The sequence below is a fragment of the Cupressus sempervirens genome, chromosome 10, assembly GCF_028749045.1.
Source record: "Cupressus sempervirens isolate cs-2001-9-10 chromosome 10, ASM2874904v1, whole genome shotgun sequence".
NCBI lineage: Eukaryota > Viridiplantae > Streptophyta > Pinopsida > Cupressales > Cupressaceae > Cupressus > Cupressus sempervirens.
The window spans coordinates 814,852,846-814,870,420 of record NC_143127.1 but is presented as its reverse complement, the minus strand read 5'-3'; the positions used below and the strand labels follow the sequence as shown (position 1 = coordinate 814,870,420).

The 17,575-nt window shown below is 29.9% G+C and overlaps 2 pseudogenes; one reads left to right on the top strand and one right to left on the bottom strand.

Annotated features, from left to right (window-relative positions):
* Positions 1-757: 757 nt before the first annotated feature.
* On the bottom strand, positions 758-1,877 carry LOC149536435 (uncharacterized; annotated as a pseudogene).
* A 1,103-nt stretch (positions 1,878-2,980) lies between these two features.
* Positions 2,981-4,449, top strand: LOC149536434 (uncharacterized; annotated as a pseudogene).
* The last annotated feature ends 13,126 nt before the right edge of the window (positions 4,450-17,575 follow it).

The window sequence follows — 17,575 nt, the reverse complement described above, 5'->3', positions numbered from 1 at the left end:
AAGGAAGCAATCTTAAGTCAATAAAAAAGTGAAAAGAAGTACTGAATAGACTAGTAATAAAAACAATAAAAAATAGAAGAGGTAATTAGAGTTGTTAACAGACATGGAAAGGTGCAATCAAGGAAAACATATATGTAACTAAAGTATGAGTCCTTACAACTATAGAAGAAATCATTTCAAAGAATAAAATGATATTTTAAAAATTATTTAGGTAACTAACCAACTATCACACCTAATTTAGAATTTTATATGCCCTTTAAGTAAGTTGATGTGACATATCATGTCTCTTTATGGGAGACTTCAACAAAACAAGCAAAATTGAGCAATGTGTGGTCTAGATCCAACACTAAATAGTATTTTCTTTGGTAGTAACTTCTTCAAATAATTATCATGTAACCATGTATCTTCTCTATCTATGAGGTCAAAATCCTAAAAAGTATTTACATATGAAATGGTTTTAGTTAAAGAAACATATAATTAAAATTTATTTGTTGAAAGATCAATGCAGGGAATTATACAAGGAAAATTTAAGACTAGTTGTATTATCTACAGATAATAATTTTTTTAAAATATTTAAGAAAAGGTTCTTTTTTATAATAGAGTCACAATTCAGGGAAATCAAACAAATAATTAAATTTTGGTATTTTTTCTTTATATCGAGTGTACCAAAATATATGCAACCATTATGGCATTATTTTGGAAAAGAAAAGGTATTGGTATGGACACACCATTGAATAGGGATAGATTCATAATATAATCATTCAAAAGTGATTATTTCTCATTCATTTCCCTTGGATTTGATCCATCTTGATCTCTCATCCAATTCTACCATGATAGCATGTTCTTGCTATTTACATTGTTTTGCAATTGTGTTTGTGGTCATAGAACTAATTTTATCAAATGCTACTTATTATTTAGAAATAGAGATTGATTTTTAAAATTTTAAATAAATTTCATATGAGACAACCATGTTTCCCATAATTAGCAACTATATAGAGGGATTGTAGAGAAGTGTTTAGAATGATAATATTTGATTCTTTAGTAGAGACTTGCATGGTTAAAATGAAACATTAGGATCAAATGCATGATGGGTTGTATAATTTAAAATACTAATGACATCTCCAATTTGTTGAGTTTCCAATATGTCATCCTCCCTCATTTATTAGTAGAAGAACAAATACATTGAATTAGGGGAAAACCCTATCAATACAAAAATTTCCTTCTTTACAAAGTTTTAAAATAACTCAACAAAAGAATCTCTTAATGGTATCATGTATGATATTATAGAAAGTGTTGCAAAAATATAAATATCTTGTCAATAAATTAAATTGACTTGCCTTGAAGGTAGCTAAGGCCACTCAAAATAAAACCTTGATACCCTTATTGAACATAACACCCCAAACACATGTTGTAGTCTATAGTGGCATCCATAGGAGCATAATTATAAGACATGTGAAGGGTGCATATGGTATAAAACAAATTTTTGCACACAACAAAAACTTGATGATGAAAACTTGATACTCACTTCAGATGGCAAGCTCTTTGAAAATAGACAAAGAAACCATTATGTTTCTATAAGAGATACATTGAGTTCGAAATTCTCTAAATGTGTAGAAAATCTTCCAAACAATTAGAAAAGTAGAAAAAACAAGGATACAAGTCACAAAATATCCTAGGAAAAGAAGGTTTCTATGCTGACAATTCCAATCATCATACAAGAGAGTAATCTTTACCTACAACTTTTTTTTTTCTAGGAGGTCTCTAAATATCCTCTATTAAACATGAAATTGTGAGAGGTTGTCTATGTAGAAATAATTAATTAATAAATTCTCCAAAAGCATGACAAGCATCCAAAATACATCCTCCTCAACTTACATGATAAGAAGTAAAAGTGTAGTGACATAATTCAAGCCCTATTTGAGGAACAATATTTCTCCCTTAAGTATATCTTGAAGATAATATTTAGAGTACTTTAATTATTTAAATATATTTTGGAAAATTACACGTTATTGGAAATAGTTCCTATGAACATTTCCTAAAAATCATAAGTATTATTTATAAATTTAAAAAAAAAAACTAGCCATACTTGACAATAACCAATGTGAGAGTCACGAAAAGAGTACCCCACAAGCACCATGAACAATGCTTCATGTACCTCTATACCATATAGCTATGGATGTGAAGAAAAAGTGTGTGGGAGATCCTACAAAAATAAAGAAATAAATACTTTGCATTAAAAATCGAATAAATCTTTTCATAAATGTAAAGATGGTATATTTTTGGACATCCATATAGTTATCAAAGCCCCTTCACTTGCTTTTATTTAGAGAAAGACCCCACTTGTTGGCTTCTTTCATTTTAAACATGTTCCAAATGCATCTTTATTTTTAACCTTTTTTCTAAAGGCATACATTTCATGTTGTAGTAAATGGTATAAGAAATTCTTGGAGCATGCAACAAAAGATCTCTTGGTAGTTATAGTAGTGCCCACCCATAACACACAATAAGAACAAAGATATTAGAGAATAAGTGAAAGCTAAATATATCATCATCATAGATCCACTCTAACTAGCATGTGAACAGATGCCAACTATAATCATGATGAAGTTGATGATTTCTAAGCTTCAATTCAGAGGCATTTCAATTAAGAGTTGTGTGTTGCCTACATTTGCATGAAAAAGCTAGATAGCTCAACAAAGCATTCAAAATATCCATACTATTATACCTCATCATTCATGTGTCTACAACTATTGCTTCTTCTAAAAGAATGCAAAAAATGATTACAAAACATTCTAAAAAAATCTAGTACCAAAACAATTATGCATACAAAAACCAAACAATGGCAAAGGACATGCACTATTTATCCCTTCTAAGATCAGTCATGTTTAGAAACAACTCTGATAAATGGCAATCTAGCCAAAAAATTATATCTCTTCTTCCTAAAAATTATGGCCATCATTTATTTCAAAAAAATGGTCACATGACTGAATTCTCAAGGTCTTATCTACAAGAAAAGGTCTCTGAAAAAAATAATAGTCTTGAATTCTGGCAGGTAATTAGAATAGCTAGATATACAACTGATAGGACTAAATTTAGTTTTGCACTAGCTTGAGTTGGAATAATTTACATATACCTAAATTAGGTTTTAAATGTATGATCAGCAATTTTTCGCTAAATATATGTTTTGTGATAATATGACACATGATTACTCAACAATTGAAATCCTAACACCAAGAAATCATTTGGAGAAACCATTACTATATGCATTTGTTAATCAGATTAAATCTAGTATTATGAAGCTCCAGGATACATGATTGGGGCTAAACTAAGGAGATTGTATTTTGGATGCTTTTTGTTCTTTTGGACAATGTATTTGTCAGTGACTACTATATGGACAACCTGTCAAGATGTCACATTGAACAAAGGGTATTTAGAGACCTCCTAGCAAAATAAATTGCATAGGTAAAGATTAAGAACTCTCTTGAATAATGTTTGGAATTTTCAGCATAGAAACCTTCTTTTCCTAGGATATTTCTTGACCTATATCCTTGTTTTTTCTACTTCCCTAATTTTATGGAAGAGTTGTTGCACATTTTAAGCATTAAGAATTTGATGTCTCTCTTGTAGCAATAGAATGGTTTCTTTGTCTATTTGTAAAGAGGTTTCCATCTGAAGTGAGTATCAAGTTTTCATCTTAAAGTTTGTGTTATGTGCAACACATTTTTTTATAAATTATGTGCCCTTCACATGTCTTATAATTATGCTCCTATGGATGCCACTAGAGATTACAATGCATGTTTAGGATATTTTGTTCAATGAGGGTGCAACTTATGTTTTATTTTAAGTAGCTTTAGCGACCTTCAAGGAAAGTCTATTTATTTTATTGACAAGCTATTTATATTTTTGCAACACTTTTTCTAGCATCATACATGTGATACCATTAAGAGATTTTTTTCTTTTAAAACTTTGTAAAGAATGAAATTTTTGTATTGATAGGGTTTTCTTCTGACTCAATGTATTTCTTCTTATACCAATAGATAAGGAAGGATGACATACTGACAGCCCAACAAATTAGAGATGTCATTAGTATTTTGAATGATACAACCCATCATACATTTGATCGTAATGCATCATTGAAGGTACAAAATTTAATTGTGATGTTTCATTTTAACCATGCAAGTCTATACTAAAGAATCAAATATTATCATTCTAAACACTTCTTTGCAATCCCTCTGTATAATGGAAAATTGTGGGTAACAAGGTTGTCTCATATTGACTTGATTTAAATTTCACAAATCAATCTCTATTTTTTAATAATAGGTAGCCTTTGATAAAATTGGTTCTATGACCACAAACACAATTACAAAGCAACATAAAAAGAAAGAACATGTTGTCATAGAAGAATTGGATGAGAGACCTAAACATCTCAATTCCATGGGAAATCAATGATAAGTCACCACTTTTGATGAGATTGTGAATCTATCCCTATTCAATGTTGTGTCCATACTGATAACTTTACTTTCCAAAAACAATGCCATAATGGTTGCCTCTATTTTGCCCATTTTCAATTTTGTCCTTTTTATTTGGTTTGACAACTTTTGTGTATCATATTGTGCTAGAAAAGAATTAAAAAATTAAATATGATATTTTTATTAGCACTAAATTTATTTTTAAAGCTTGCAATTTGACATACAAGGATTGGTGTGAGATTTAGTTTTGGTGCAGCAGATTGAAAGAGGCTTGTTTTTAATGGATTAACCTACAATGTGATACATCCTTAGACTCCTTCACATTATTTATTTTTCTAATTTAATAAACCAACATATAGACTCATGTGTGTGATCTAAACATAATATAATCAGTGCTTCTTTCCACTAACCACATCCATCTTTAGCATGAGAATCTAGTAGCAATTAAAATTTTAAAAAAATCCCTAGGCCTTCTAATTTTTATATGGTTGATTTCCTTGATGATTTTGCTAGATAATTGTATAGAAGGCATAAATTTTATTTGAACTACAACTTCACATGTTTTGGCTTCAATGCTAGACACTGGCTTATGCCTTTGGATCCTTGACAAGTTGGAACTTGGATTCAAAGGCATGAACATTCTTCTTCAAATCAAATTGAATCAAAATTTTAGTGACTCACTCAAAGAACAAGATTACATTAAGAATTTTATTTGGAGGAACATTAGAGGAGGCCACACTTTGGAGGGAAATTCTCAAAATAACCTCTCATTTAACCTTCATTTCAATTGTTTTTACACTTTAGTAAAAGGCTTTCTTGCATGCTAAATAAGAATTATTTATTTTCTATTTTTATCTCAATCAAACAAAGTAACCATGAAATGTGTACCTACATTTGTACACCAATAGCTTCAAAGGCTATTATAGTTCTAGGTTCATAAGGCCTCTTTGCATCATCTTATCCTCAACAAAGCTCTGTACAAGTTTATGGAATTGTGTTGCATTTCTTTTCCATACATAAGATACTCCAAAAAAAATAAACTATAGGGATAGAACACCACATATCGCAATGTGAAATCCAACTTCTACAACACTACCATTTTTTTTACATTGTGAGCGCCATCCTTTTTTTTAAATAAAAAAAGTAGTAACCCTGTGATCTCCGCAGCTCCAATTTTTCCACAGGTTGGCATATGTCAGTATAGGTAGTAGAATCTTGCATTAGACCTACCAATTGCATTTTATTTAAACATTTTTATGAATTTCAATAAATTCATTTTGTACATATTGTAAAAATAAAATCTCTTAAAGGTAACGTAACATCTTCACAACTCAAATCTATATTTCTTGTCGATTTTCATGCCTAAATATTCATGGAAGTCCTATTATTGTTCTTTCTCTAGATTGTTCAGTTGTGGTAGCATGGAGGGATAAGGAGCTGTTGGTAATACATGATGTTTAGGGTGAGACTTTTTTAATGGTCCCTAATATTATTATTAGGCTATTAATGATTTAACCAAGATTTTGAATCTTGTATTGGCAAAGCCTACATTTCTTGTACCTTATTTCTTCATTTTGGTTTTTAATGAACTCTATTTATAGCTTCTAATCATGTTGAATAGAATTCAATATTTTGTTCATATAGATTGTAAATATGATGTTAATATTTTCTTTTCTTGATTATATTTTTTGTTCTCCAACATATAATTCCAATGTCTTTCACAAAATTAATTGAGCCAAAGGATCAATAGATGCTATTCAACACATTCACATCTTGGATGTTGTAATGGGTTTGGACTTTTCTAACAATTGAATTATAGGGGGTAAAAAAACAAACCTGTGTCACCAATTTGTAAAGAGAAAGGCTAATAAATATCTAATTGTTCACCTTCAATGACATAAAATTGGTATTATTATTTTGAATTTGAAAATTAAGTGAACTAATGAAATTTGTAGAAATGGATGAACTTCAAGATTATAATCTTTAACAATTATTTGAAATAAGAATTGATATATTTAACTAATTCTTATATATAAGTTTTTAGTAGCTAAAAATGCTAAAAATTAGGGATCTAGTTCCCACCACGACACTATATAGAAATAAACTTATTTCCCTTTGATCTAAGACTATCTTATGATATATAGCTAGAACAATCTAAAATAAAAATTGGCTTTAGACCTATATTTTCTCTTTCATAATGATTCAAATTTCAACTCTCTTGAAATCAATATTTTTCATTTCCCACCACATTTTTCAAAACAAATCTATTCTAACCAAGAGAAAAATTATACATTCTAGAAGAGGACTCTCTACTCTAGAAAATCATATAATTTTTAATTTTTTTCATATAATTTAATATTTTTTCTTTCTCAAAATTGACATCTTTCTGAGTGTTAAAATTTGTGCTTATAGAAATATTTAATTACAGTATACTATATCTAATTAAAATACTATAAACTTCATATGAGAATATTCTTGAATCTAAGCTCTATAAAATGGTGTTTATATGTTATTAAAAAAATATCATAAAAAATAGTAAGAGTTATTGAAATGTCATTTTTCTGAAATAATTATATTTCTTTAGTAGTATAAAACATTAATTTAATAAACATTTCCAATTGGAAAAGTGTGAGACCATATTTAACTTAGCTAGAATGAATTTATCTAGATCATATGTTTGAAAAAAATTGATTTTTAGATAGAAATAATAAGATTCAGTTTTTTTAATAAGTAAGTCTAAGAGGTGACACAACATTGTAATTTTACCCAGGGAGAAGAAATTTAGTTGCATTGTCATTCTTGGAGTTGAAGCATGTTGGATTGATTGTTTTGGTAGTCTTTTCCTTCCCTCACAAAAATTTCCTCCCAAAAAATAGTCTCTTAGGTCATCTTAGGAATTGATAAAGCTCAACATGTACTTTGTACATCCACTATACATGGCTTTTGCTTGCTCTTGACATTGGTATTATGACGGTGAACACATTTTCTCATTACAATAAGTGACTGTATTTTTTCAATGCATACAAGCAAGTCTCAATTATTGCAAAGACTATTAAAAGAAAAAATAGGTAGTGGATACCTAAAATGGCCTACATATTATTCACATAGTAACTCTCACAATAGTTCTTTTCTCCCAATTACATGTCAACTATCTATTTCTCCAACCTTGTAATTCCTCCTCTATAACTACTCTCAAATATATTATAGAAAATTATTACATGATGTAAAAAGTGCATTTACATAATCACATTTGCTTCAAAGTTTTCAAAATTTTCAAGCCATTTCCTACCAAACTTTACTATTCCATTATTTCCTTTTGTTATAGGTTTCTTAAAGCAGTTTTTCATAAACATATTAATTAGTCCTTTGTTATATTTATGAGTTGGCACCACTTTCCCTATTACTAGGAATAACTTAACTAGAGATCATTGATAAAAACTTTCTTTTCATTTACCTTATTTTTATTAAATTCCTATTTTTATGTTGTTTGTAGACTAAGGTTCAATAAATGTCAACATGGGGTATAATGAACAATCTTATCACCCTATTGAGCATAAGGAAGAGGAAATATTTTATCATTTGGCATCTCCATGTATTAAAAAGTGAGTATTTCAATTGATTGTGTTTCATAATTTTTAATAGATGTGATTAATTAATGGGCTTTGTTGTTTTTATTTAATTCAAAGGACTATTTTTTTTGACATAAATAGCATAATCACTTGTGTCTTTTTCGAAGAAGTTAACACAAGAAACAATACTTGTGTGTGGGAAAAGTGCTCAAAATTATATTTTATTAGAGCCTATCACTACAATAATTTAGAGAAGTGTAATTGACATGAAATAAAATTTTATAATTCCTGAATAGAAGAATTTAAAAATTGTTGAATTGTTATTGATAAAGATTTAGATTATTGTTTTTCATAATAACTAAAACTTTTGTTCTTTGAGAAGAGTATATCATGTTACAGTGACCATGATCATGGTAGATCTAATGTTCAAAAAAAGCTTTATCAATTTTTTTGCATTATTCTTTAAAGGGTACTAGCTCAAGGGAAGAGCACCTTCTTTATAAGTTGGAGGATGGTGGTTCAATTCTATCATGCTCTAATATGACTCAATTAATGATTAAATAAACTACCAAATATATTACTATATATACTACCAAATAAACACTAAATAAACTACCAAAACTACAACATAAACTACCAAGTAACAACAATAAATGAATAAATGAATGACCTAATCAATGATTAAAATAGTTTAGTCATAAATTTGGTTGGGAGATAAATGTCTAGTAACAAACTACCATTGGTCAGGTCATAAAAATTAGTCACATATCTACATTTTTTAGTAGTTTACTTAGTAATATATTGTTGTTTTTATACTAGTGTTGGAAACAACTAGCTACATAGTGAGTATACTTTACTTAGGACAAATTGACCATGTACACTTATCCTCATTACATCTTATCCTCCATTGTGGCTTGACCGTAATGTAGACCGACCAACTTTGTCTTATGAATAGGTAAGTGTTTTGCACTAATATACAATAATAAGATTGCCTCTAAGGTCAACACAATAATTTTTGGGTTATTAGCTAGACCTGTGGCTACTCTAAGTTCAACTAATGACTTCCTTCTTCTTCTTTTTTGTTTTCCTCATTTTGGGTGTTTTAAGCCTTGCAAATTTTCTATGATACTAAGTTTGTCTATATTCTTCCTAGTTTTCTTCACACTTGTAGCTATAGATCATCTTCCTCTTAATCTAAATATTCTTTTTCTAATTCTTTCAAAATGTTGTTACTAATTCCTCTATCATCCCCATCCATATGTCTACCTAGTATACTCTTAATTATAATATTTTTCTATCTATTTTGTCCATATCTTGTTGATAGATTTTCTTTTCTTGGATCTCAAACTCCTCCCAATTCTACATTTTTCCTACTTTATTCCTATCTAGATTATCCAAATTCAATTATCTAGAAACTCTTCTTGATTTATCAATTCAGATTCTCTTAAAAATGTTTCTACCTAAATACGAATATCTCTACAGGATCATTCTTTTTTTTCTTAGAAGGTTAGAATAGATATTGTATTTAATTATTATTATTAAAACTAGATGTTTATCTTCCCCTGCTCTTACTTGAAGGTCTAAGGTTGTGTCTTTATCTAACATTAATATACTATATTCTTTATTCTTTGCTAAATTGAGTTTTAGTATATTATCCTGTAAATCCTCATCAGAATAAATTCCTCCTTATCCATTTCCATGATTCTTTCAATTATCCAACTTTTCTCCTTTATTGCTTCTTCACTTTTTTCATCTTCTATAATTTATAATTAGGGTCCTTTAAAAAGTCTTCTTATCTAAGTCAACGTCATCCAAAAGAGATTTTGAAACAATGTTGGAGTTGTTTTTTTCTTGCAATATTACTATATTGTTTTCCAATATATATATATATATATGATAAAATCTATAGTTTTGAAATCTTTTTCCTTATTATCTAGAAGCTTGGGAAAAGTTATTTTATCAATTATTTCTTAACTGTAATTATTAAATTTGTCTTCGGATTGAAAATGCTCACTTTTAAACAATCACGTTTGAATCGGCATATTCTCCATTGATGTTGTATGGGATTGAAATAATAAGTTCTATGAGAATTAAATCCTTAGTCAAGATTTTATAAAGGTTTAGGTTTCCTTTAATGTCTTCAATAAACAATTGTTGAGTTCTGCATTGGTCAAACTATTGGAGTTTCTTGATATTATCTTCCAAGCCAGTGATTCCATCTTTCTCAAATCTATTATCACTAAGATTTTAATTTATTTTTGTGACATTTTTAAAAATTTCTAGATCTTCCTCTTAAAATTTGGTCTTAAGATTATTAGGGTTGATTAGGTTATCATAGTTCTCTTCGTCTATTTCTTCCACTATTTCTCCCACTTCAATCACTTCTTTCAAGAGCCTTAATTCACTTGCCAAACTTCATCCTTTATTGCCTATTTCATTTTTATTTCATATTGCATGATTATCAAAAGGCTGGGATTGCATATTTCCTTGTATTTTTGTTATCTTATCATGGTTTCTTAGGATGATTCATGATATCTAATTTAACATTTAGTGTTTTTCCTATGTATATGTGAATCTTGTATTATTGTCATTCCCTTCTATTAGCATTATATCTTGTATATGGCCTTCAAATTTCACTATTTGAAAGTTATATATAGATCTATTAGTAATTATTTTATGGGTTTAAAAACATAATGATCTAGTTTAATATAGACTAAAATCTTAACATCATTTTCTTTTTTTTAACTATCATTGATGCGATAGAATTATGTGATTGTAGATCCTATATGTTTGATAATTTGGAATTTTATTAGTTTAATTGTATGGATTTAATTACCACTAATGTTGGTAGATTATGTTGTTTGACAAAATCCTCATCAAAGCTAGGGGACTATTTTATATAATTAACTCTAAAATCTTTATAAAAGAAAAGAGGACCTAAGAGAAATTCATCTCTAATTATTTCTTCAATAAAAATAACTTAGATGATTAGACATGTAGGATGTACTTACCTATTGCCTATAAGAGATTTCTAGTCATTTTGTTAGTTTAGGATCCCTCATTTTAGGTCTGTTACAAAATGCAAAAAATTCCTTGGTCCTTGCACTTAAACAAACATTCTTTGTTGTGTATATTCCTAATGATTAGGAGATTCTCTTATAATTTCTTGTTAATATGGTGTGATTCCTATGCTTTATTTTCTCAATTGGAGGTCTTTGAGGATTATCATTTGGGTTCTTGCATAGGCCTTTCTTTGAATATTTAGTTTTTACAACAAAATTGGTTTGTTTCTTTATTGCATTGTCTTCCACTTTATTTTGGCCTAAGGTAGTCTTATAGATGGAGGGATGAAAAATTCTTCTTGTTTTAATGTTCTGGATAGCATCATCAATTTTTTGGAGAACTTCAAGAATTTGTTTGATAAGGTGAACAATTTATCATATTTCATTTTATTAAAGTATACATATGATTTCACGTTGAAATTTTCTCTATCAGACTATAGAGCCATTTTTCCTCTTTAGGTTATGTTTTGATGATAAGGCGCAAGAAGAAAATTATATGGTGTGTTATTGGACACCAATATTGCAAAGTTTGACTTAGATTTATGCAGGTTTGTAACTCTAAAAATGAAGCAATATAGGATGGATATCCAAACTCTAATATCATGGAATAAATGCCTTTAACATGATGTTGATGATTGCAATATTTGAAATTGGTTTGGAAGGTAATTTCCTTCTGATCATGTGTCAAATTTTTGCTAAAATTTTTGTTCTAAAAAATTTCTATGGTTATCATAGGTACATGGATTTTTTTCAATAAGACTATCTAGTGTGAAAATTAACTATTGTAGTCACTGGTTACTAATCCCATATCCTAAATGATTATTAAACTACCAAAAATAAATTCCCAGCTAATATCAAAAAATAACACAACTACAAATTCACTTATAAAATATGGAAAGAAATGTGCAACACAATGAACACAATATTTTTAGACAAATTATCCTTGGAAAACCCCTAATGGAAAACTAGTTCTACAAATGAGGAATTATATTAAACTTCAGCAAATCAAGATATAAAAAACTCGTTGCCTCTCACTGGAAAAACTCTGACAACTCCTAATTTCTCCCATTAATATTCCCCACTACTATTCCCTTGCTAATACTGCACCCTTGCTAACACTGCAAGACTGTTTGCTAACTCTACAAACTTACAAACTCATTTGCTAGTGTTGCAAATATTTCTCCAAACTTCTTGTTCTCCAAATTCCCCCTAGAACCCCTTTATACTACTCTCATTGGCAAAATAATGACCAAGGTTGATTTACCATTGAAAGCTAAGATATAAAACAACTTACAATTTGTTAGCAAAATAATTATTTACTAAATAATTGCATATGAACAAATAGTTGTCCAAGATACCAAAGCTAAGACTTCCTCTTAGCAAGGAAGTTGTTCTATATGACACCTAACCTATCTTTGAAGAAGATGAATTTTGTCTTCCCCAATGCCTTAGTCAGAATGTTTGCTACCTGCTCCTCTATAGGTATGTGCTATAGTTGAACAACTCCCCATTTTACACAATCTCTAATGAAGTGATATCTAATATCTATATGTTTAGACCTATCATGAAACACTAGATCCTTAGACAACTTGATGCAACTCTGATTGTCACAATGTATCATAGTAGTCTCAACCCTCTAACGAAACAAAGCTACTAACAACTTTTGAAGCCATAAAACTTCACATGTTACCATGATCACTTCTATGTATTCTGCTTCTACTAAACTTAGAGCCACAAAATTTTGCTTCCTACTAAACCAAGAAACAACTCCTAATCCCGAGCTAAAATAACACCCTAAAGTGCTCCTTATGTCTATTGTACATCCTGCACAATTTGTGTTAGTACAACCTATCAACTTGATACCTTCACCTTGACCATATATGATCCCACACTCAATTGTACCACACAAGTAACATAGCACATGCTTAGCCATTGTCCAATGCATTCTCTTTGGTTCAACTAAGAGAGTTAACTGTATATGCTATATATAGGTAACCAATCAATTGTTTGTGCTACAAGTGAGATTACAGCTCTTATACAAGTATACCTAGCCATTGGATCAAATATCTCCTCATAGTATATTCCCTCCTTCTGAGAGAACCCCTTAACCATGAACCTTTCCTTGTATTTCTCAGTGCTACCATCTGCACTATGCTTTGGATGAACTAAGAGAGTTAACTGTATATGCTATATATAGGTAACCAATCAATTGTTTGTGCTACAAGTGAGATTATAGCTCTTATACAAGTATGCCTAGCCATTGGATCAAAAATCTCCTCATAGTATATTCCCTCCTTCTGAGAGAACCCCTTAACCATGAACCTTGCCTTGTATTTCTCAGTGCTACCATCTGCACTATGCTTTATCTTATAGATCTAGTGTGATCCAACTACTTCCCTATCTATTGGTCTAGGCACTACCTCCCACACATCATTTTTCATTATTAAGGAATACTCCTCAACCATAACATCAATAATACTATGTGAAAATTAACCATTAGAGTCACTAGTTATTAATCTCCTATTATAAATGATTATTAAATTGTCAAAAATAAATTCCTAGCTAATATCAAAATAAAACACAACTACAACTTTACTTATAAAATATGGAAAGAAATGTGCAACATAATGAAGACAACATTTTTAGACAAATTGCCCCTAGAAAAACCCCTAAGGGAAAACTAGTTCTATAGATGAGGAACTATATTAAACTTCAGCAAATCAAGAGTTACAAAATTCTTTGCCTCTCACTAGAAGAACACTAACAATATCCTAATTGGGTCAGTGCAAGAAGTTGGGTCTCACTTTTGGCCAAAAAGTGGAAGTGCTTTTCCTATTTTTGAAATATTTTGTCAATTGATGCCAAAATTTGAGCCATTTAGAGATTAAATATAAAAAAGCTTCAGAAATAAAAATTGTAGTACCTGGAATCTTCTTTTTGAATTTGTAATTTATTTGTATACCCATATGATAGATTTTTTTCTTGGTATGGATCTTTAAAAACCACTTTTTCAAAATGCCTGTTTCAAGACCATACCACACTCGTGTAAAAACACCATAATTTGACACAAATGAATGAATTTTTTTGAATCCTTTTAAATAGTGTTACCTAACACACCAAATATTGATGAGAATATTTTTCTTTAATTTTTTAATGAATATTTTTTTTTTATTAATTTTTAATTGGCTATAAAAGAAAATTTTAAAACCTCTCGTGTACCGACACCATAATTTGATCAAAATTTCACTTTTTTCAATTTATTTTTTTAACTTCAAAAGAATTGAATGTAGATTGATGACATATAAATTAATTTAAGAAAAAATATATAATTAAAAAGTCATTAAAGTTTTAGTGAACATTGTTATTTTACATTTAGGTACCACCTTTGATTAAATTTTTTTTTTTTAAAATAGTAAATAAAATCATAACTCTATAGAATTTATATTTATGAAATCAGGACAGTGAGAGTTGTAATGGGTTTTTTTTTCATAAAAAAGTTTGATCGAGAAGACTCTCTAAAAATTATGGCAAGGCATGAATTTGTCAGTTCAATGCCTTAGCGAAATCTTGAGAGGCCAAGGCATAATCTTGGTCTCACCAAGCCTGTCCCATACCAAAATCCAGGAAAAAAAAATCATGCCTCATGTTGTAAGAAATGGGCACTTGTTATTTGAATTTCAAAAAATGAGTACCCATTTTGAAAAGATAAAAGTGGCATGTAAAATCTACCGAAAACTTAAAAATTTGAATTTTTAAAAAACGGGTAACCGTTTTTTACTTCTAAAAAATGGGTACCCGATTTTTAAAAAATGGGTACCAATTTTTTATTTTTTAAAAACGGGTGCATGTTTCTTAAAAAATTAAATTTTTAATTTTTTGAGAAACGGGTGATTTTTAAAAATAACGGGTGCCCATTTTTTAAATTTAGGGTTAGGCACCAGAGCCAAAAATGGGTGCCCATTTTTTAAAATTGGGTACCCGTTTCTAAGAGGTCTCATTTCGCAGATTTGACTTCCACAAAATTGCAACCCAACTTTGTGCATTCACCCAATTTCTCCTGTTGATATTCCCCATTGCTATTCCCATGCTAACATTGTGCCCTTGCTAACATTGAAAGACTATTTGCAAACACTACTACATTACAAACTCATTTGCTAGCACTGGAAATGTTTCTCCAAACTTCTTGTTCTCAAAATATCCCCTAGACCCCCTTTTATACTACTCTCCTTGGTAAACCAATGGCCAAGATCAATTTACAATTGATGAATGAGATATAAAACAAATTACCAACCCTAAAAAAATTTCTATCTAGTTGCTTCTAAAAGAAGTTAACTGTTTAATAAATAATTTTCCTTACTCTAACCAATTTGTTAGAAAAACAATTCTTTACTAAATAATTGCATATGGATGAATAGTTGTCCAAGCTACCAAAACTAAAATCTAGAAACTTCACCAATTTAGAGTTGGGGGGATTTTTTTCTCTTTGTTAATAGGCCAGTGGCTCTATGTACAAAACACTACTTATTTTTTGGATTACTTAAGATCACACATCCAAATAGCCCAGAAAAAAATTAGTTCTAATGTATATAGATTTCACCTGCCAAATCACTTCCAATGCTTTTGTTCGCACTTAGTTGTTGGTGTTTACAGATTGAGAATATGTATTTTTGTCTTTTGCATAAATATAAATTTTATTCCAAACATAAAATTTGTAGATTGAATATGGTACCAAGCTGTATAGATGTAGGCACCAAACACTAAGTCACTAGCCTCTAGATGTAATAACTAGATGTAATAACAAGTTACACTAGAATCTGACTTCTCTAATTTATAGTGATTGTAAGCCCTGATTTTTGAAGTACTATCCCTTGGAATGACCACACACACCTTCTTGATATGTTGACACATCCATGTTAGAGAAGAATCATCGCTTCATTGGTAGAAAGCCAACCTTTTTGTACAATGTTATTCTTAGTAAAAAAAATTTATTATTTTTAAAATCTTAACGACAAATAAAATTACTTTCAAATGTAAGTTTTTGTCAATAAAATAATTTTTAAATAATAAAATAAAATTTAACAACTATTTTAAATAAACTAAAAAGTATTATTACTTTATATTTAATTTTTTATGTATGAATAAAATGATTATTTTAAATAATTTCCATTTATTATCTTTATTAGTACAATGATAATTGTTTTCTTTAGAATCAATTTTAACTTATTAAAAATTTGATTGGTGGTTTCAAGAACAAATGTTGCTTTTGGTTGGCCATGGTGGATACCCTTGTTCACCTCTATTTCTGGCTACCTCAGTAGATCAAGCCCATCCCTTCTCTTCTTCCCTCATTGAGCCTCCTATCCTTCATGTTTTCTTTGTTGAGGAGGTGTTGGGTATTCTTGTGCCCCCCCAAGTAAAAGTTTTTGTCACCTTTTTGGTTATACAATCTCTATTCCTAATGAGATTATTGATACAATGATGAATTATTTTGGGCATACCCTAGTTAGGAAGTTTCCCCTATTTAGGGCTTCAGTGGAACAACTCAAGAAGTTGGCGAACTCAACTCACTCCCTTAAGGGGGCTTTAACATTAGTACCCTAGTAAATAGATTGTTTTTTTTCTCTTTTATCTACCAAGAGGACCTCTCTTATATTATCACAAATAGCCCTTGGTCTCTAGGAGGGAAACCAGTGAATATCCTTAATATTCACTATTAGAAACCTAAGATGGACCTAATGCTTGTCTTGGGAAATCATGGCCCAGTTTGTGTGCAACTGTTAGGTTTTTCGTTGGAGTTTTGGAATAATGAGGTTTTTAAAGGTATTTTAGATTCCTTTAGATCACTTATGGAAGTTGAAAAAGTAACCCAAATAAAAGCTTGCCTCTTATTTTCCAAGATGTGTGTCATTGTGGTAGTTAATCAAGTTATTCCCATAGAAGTCACTATTGAATCCTGTCTAGTGTGCTATATCCAAACCCTATTCTATGGGAAGGCATATTTATTTTATTTGAGATGTAAAAGGTTTGGGCATTTGGATGTGAACTACACTGCCAAGTTGTCTAAGTCAAAATCTTCTACTATGGCTCTAGCTAATAGATTTGGGGAAGCTATTTCTAACCCACCCTTGTAGATAGAGATCCCAACCTTGATGAGGAAGAAGGGAATAGAGATTCCCCTTTTCATGATTCCCAAGCATTTTGTGTCTATCCTTGTGCCCTGTAAAACCCTTGGGAATCTAGGATATGATCCCAGGGACCATGTTTCCTTGCATTCTTCTAAATGTGAGAATGTTCCCTTAAAAGAAGATAGGGGTTCTCCATTGACCCTAATCCAACAAAATATTCTACACATTTCAATTAAGATTTCCTAGGATTCTTCTTCTAAATGTATTGGGCCGATAAGTACCTCATCCCCTATTAGATCACTTTTTGGAAAATCCTATATTTCTATTGTTATTCCTAGGTTAGAATCCTT